The sequence below is a fragment of the Eucyclogobius newberryi genome, unplaced genomic scaffold (assembly GCF_026437365.1).
Source record: "Eucyclogobius newberryi isolate DKJ021-1_F unplaced genomic scaffold, fEucNew1.0.hap1 SCAF_17, whole genome shotgun sequence".
NCBI classification, from domain to species: Eukaryota; Metazoa; Chordata; class Actinopteri; order Gobiiformes; family Gobiidae; genus Eucyclogobius; species Eucyclogobius newberryi.
The window spans coordinates 22,511,070-22,516,463 of NW_027315801.1; positions in this window are offsets into that span (position 1 = coordinate 22,511,070).

Here is a 5,394-nt window from a genome sequence, read left to right on the forward strand (position 1 = left end):
ATAAATATTAAAATCAATAATTGAATGAATTAATTCATGGATCAACATGCTTGAGTGAATGCTTTCCCTTCAATGTAATTTATACAAAGTGTCTTATTCCTCTCTTTATTGCCATATGAGTGCAAAATTATTGTGATCTGTGATGAATTTTACAATTGCAATACAATACAATTAGATTCAAATATCTACACAATGCTCAAAAAAATAAGTTTGACTTGATAAGGAAACAAACTGAAAACGTTTCATTTTATTAGCTCCATCATGTTGTGAATTATCTAACCCAAATTTAAAGACAAATAAAGTTTAAACTAACCTAACCCACTGATGAACAACGCTTTTAAAAGCCTTATAAGTGACCTATACAGTGTTTTAATTTGGTGCGCCAGACTCTTCAAAGTGAAGGCAGTTAGTAAATGACTCTCAAAGCTTTGCTTGTTTAGGCCTTTCATTTGCATCTCAAATGAGTTTGAGAGAATGAGGAGCACAGGCTTGACCTGAACTTATTTGGCTACTGATGCCTATCTGGGCAGCCGGTCACGCAAGGCAGGACGGACAGACATTCACCAGCAGCAGCAGCACATGATGAAGTCTGAGGCCACAGATCCACTCAGGGTTTAGCAGTGGCAGAGCTACAAGAAGGGAAAAGTATAGAATGTGCATAAATTGCAAATAAATAAATTGTTTGTGAGGTATAAGAGGTTGTACATTACCTAGATTTGTGTTTTTCAAACTGTGGAATGTGCACACAGTGCTTTCTACTGTTTTAGTATTTGTTTTATTAACAGACATATCTATTAATATATAACTTTTTTTCTATCCTGATTTTAGGATATTATTACATCAATTGGCTTTTACTGGAGTCGTCAGAGCCGCTACAGACACATTACTTTTAGCAGAGCTCTACAGCTGACAACCGGCGCACATAAGACCATGTTTGTTCTGCCTTCATCTGCAGTTAAACAATATTTACATGTCCATCTCCATCTGCCTCCATCTGGTCCAATAAAAACTAAATCCACTTCATTCATCCTCATTTTTGTGGTACAACCTGCAGTTGATAATAACTTATTACCAACGACAATGTTTGTTTTGTTTTTTTCACTAAATATTAGCTTGCGTTTTACATTGGGGTGTGCACGGTTTTATAAAAAGCAAAAATGTAATTGGACCACTTGGCGTAACTTAAAGCTCAGTTTTGATCATGGCGGCATCATTGAATGTATAGCTCGTAATGTGAGATGTGCCCATGTTTCCCCAAATGAGCGGCTCGACTTGGGGAGTATGTGTTTATGTGGAGTGGGGTTGTTTTATCCACCTGTCGCCCGGTGCTGCCCTTCTGCTCCATCGGCCCTGGATAATTACAGACATTTTCATTGTCTTAGAGGAAATTGGAGGACTAAGCCCAGCTGTAATGGGTAAAAAGGGCCCTCATTAAACCCATCAGCAGTCAACCTGATTTCTTCTGTCTCGCACCTCTGAGTGGCTGCTGCTCCGCCGGGACAGCACGCTGCACACCAGACCAATGAGCTGTGCATCACTTTAGATATAACATAACATCCACCTGCAGTTTAATGCGCAAATATAAGCCGGACAATAAATCATTTACTGAAGTATTAAAGAATGCATAAATGTGCTTTTTACAGGTACTATAACATAAGTAGATCATCATTTTACATTTTTGCATTGACTTCCTGTGCATAAGCCCCGCCTCTGAAATTTCACTGTAACAAGCAGCAAATTTTAATTTACATGTTCTATATGATTCGGAGTCTTGAATTTTCAAATGATCGCAACTCGAGTACAAGTTCTAGTACACAAATGATGAAAGATGACGAAACACTGCAGTAACAAGGTTAAACACTCATTCAAATGTTGCATGATATGTCCCCTTTAAAGCTAAATGAATTTTTCATACTCTCAAAATTAAATGTGGTTAACAGAAACTAAGAAAACAATCTACTCACTTTAGAGTTTTGGGAAAGTACTCAGAAATGTCTGAGAGAAGAATGGTGTTGAACAGGCCTAGATTTATTAAAGGTGAGCTATGTGACTTCCTGGGGGCGTACCCTTTGTCAGAAAAGTTGTATTGTGCACTTTTAAGATAATGTGAAAGAAGACAATGCAATATGTATATATCAGTTGAATTTTATGTTTGGAAAGCCCCATTGAGCAGCATCTTGTTTTCAAAGATTGTGCTGGGCTTTATCAAGTCTTTGGTTTAATTGCAATCAAATCAAATTCAAAATTTCAATGCTGCAGTTACATAATTTCTGATGCAAACAACTAAATACCGTCTTATTTAGCAAAAAACAACACAAAAACTGGTAACCCTGTAGAGTGAACATTTATAAACATGGGCTTCTTTTAATAGTTTAGTTCATATTTCAGTCTTCTGTCAAATGTTAATAATGTGTTTGAAAATCACAAATTGCTTTTTGTTTTTCCTCCAAAAACCTTGTGCAGCCCTGGTCTTGGGTCTGGGCCACATCTTGGTCCCTTTGATCTTGTGTGATTCTGTCTCTTAAACTATCTATGTCTTGGTTTGAACCTCGAAAGTTTCTTGTCTGGTATTTTTTTAATGATGTTTGACAGGTATGATCTTGACTACATTTAATGTTTTTAACAGTACCTGCATGCATTGAATAATTGGAAAAGGCATGAGACAGCATTGTTGGCTTTCTTTGTAATATAATTTCATGGTTTGTGAAAGTGAATAAATCATTTTATGCAAGTTTGTGTCATTACTACATCTGTCTTTGATCAGAGCGCTGGATGAAACAGGGTGTGCACAGGTGTCACTGCGGCGTAGGTGCAGCCGTGCTCTGACTTGCCGCTGCCACCAGGAGCAGGTAATTGGCCCCAGAGGACCCGGGATGGGAGACATGGCAGGGCCCACATCTCCTGTGGCCTGTTTCCATAGAGAACCTGCGTGAGCAACACCAATTATTACTGCATCTTATTCCACAACACACCTGTTTGGCATCACTGCCCAATGCTCTGTAACCAGCCACGATAACAAGAGACCAACACGCACATGTTTATAAAACCATTACTGTTTTCATATCAAATGTAAAAAAGAAAAATAAGAAAACACTGCTCCAAACTGAAGCTAACTATTTGATGAGGGAAGATGAGCAATAGGCCTTACAGTTCATCACATTTACACTTCTACTAAAACAAAGCTTAACAACAAAATGGTAAATATCTCTTTTTAAAGGTAGATCATTTTGAGGAAACATACAACCAAACTTAACATTTTCTTTGCAACAGATAAAGCTCAAATCAATACTAAACAGCTCTGCCAACCATTCCAGCATAGAACATTAGTATTTAATTGGAAATATTTCGATGTTTAAATGTGGATTTAGATTTAGATTGGGTTTCAATAGAACAAGACCTGACTCTCCTTTCACACAGAAGCCAAAGCAGGTTCATAAAAAATATGTGCAAAAATATGCTTCTCTCTGGAATCAAATAGATAAGCGATCATTATATTGGGCTCAATGGTTACGGAAAGGTAATAGGAGGATTGGTGATTTATTTGAATGGGGCATCTTAAAATGTCCGTCAAGGAACAGTTTTGTGAGGCAGGTCACTTTTGAAAGCATCTTATAGAGGGATCTTATATTTGAGGATGACACGTGGGGCTCAATTCTTGCAAATAATAGGGGTGTGGCAGGAAAGCCTGGGGTAAATTTATTCAATACAAAATTATTAGTAGGTATTATTTGATCCTACCGTGCCTCCATAAAATTACAGAAACAGAAAGGATCTATGATGGAAATGTCAAAATGTCACAGGAATTCGTATGCATGCTCTATTGATTCCACACCAAGTACTATCTAAGAAATTATTTGGCCTTCCGAGTACCACCAGATCCAAACCAGGTCAAAAAACAGGACAAATCCAGTTCTAAATCCGGGATGAACCAGATCTAAAACAGGACTACACAAGTGCTATATTGTGCTATACAAGGACGACCTAAAAGAGGAGAAAAAGATGGATAAAATTGTCTCCAAATTCAGCAAAATTAACTGCAGACAAAATAGTTTAGAATATGACAGAGCTTTCGAATTACCAATGGTACGCATAACACAGCTTGAGAAACTGCTCTTTGGTCTTTCCTTTGTGGCGGGATTTGGGACTTCATGGAGCTGGTTACCATGTAAACTACCCAAGTCACCCAGGCTGTGTCTGCTGAGGGACAAGCGACAAGGGCCTTTCTGAGCAAACCTTCAGTGATGAGTACAGGACTGGTGACTGGGGCAATGTGACAATTTTAGTTTGTATTATGTCAGCAAATGTCTAAATTTAAATGTTATATGTGTATTATCTTAGTGGCATGCCTTTTTGTTTTTGTTATTTGATCAATTTCTTTATCATATGCGGAAAACATCTCTTAATCTCTCTTTTTCACAACGTTATAAACAGTCTGCGCCGGGAGTTCTTAAATCTGCTCTCAATTAAAATATTTGAATTCAAAAACTTCAGTGCAGCTACAGTCTAAACCGTCAGAGTCTCAAGATTAATCTACTATTTGAATGTGTAATTGTGCATGCTGATATTCACTTGATATTCACTTCCAAAACCGTGTTATTTGTTCAATCTAAAATACATTATTATCTATTCTCAAGTAGAGATCAGATTTAATGTGCAGTAGTGGACTTGACACTGGATCCGTCCTCAGAAATGACAAGGACAAAGAAACGGGAAACAGACTAAAGTCAAAAGAATGTGCTCCTGATCACATCCTGATGGCAGAACAGACCGGACTAGAGGCACAGCTCTCAGGTTTGTGTTGCTGTGAGAGCGCTGAGAGGACACACCTGCAGCTGTGGCTCACGTTTCACTCATTCACTGCCAGACGCCATAGTTTGTTTAGGAAAAGAGTGTAAATGCTGACCTGAAGGCCCCTCTCATTGTAGCACACTGGTAAAGAGGCGCGCCTGCCTCTCAACCAAAACTGGCTTTGTGAGCTTTTAAATGTTCAGTTGAAGCCATTATGAAAGTCCATGACACACAGCATCTCCAAACACACCTGTCTATGGGCGCTTGTGTAATTAGCTCCTTGTTGTTTCATGTGTTTACAAAAGCATGAGCCTAACATCAAATCATAATGAGCCAATCGAGTCCTCGAACAAAATCATATTGTTCAGATCCTTCTTTACTTACCAAAATGAGGAGTGGTACTAAAGCGGAAATAAAGAGCTTTAGAGGAAATGTTTTTACTGCTATTCAAACATTTCAAACAGAAGCGGCACAAAGAATGTCTCTTTGACTGTCTCGAATAAAAATACAGCAAATATGACACTGAACAGGTGCCTTTTTTAATTTAATTTTATACCTTTTTAAGCTAAATTGCTTTTTCTAGAAAGGTTTTGGAGACAGTACACT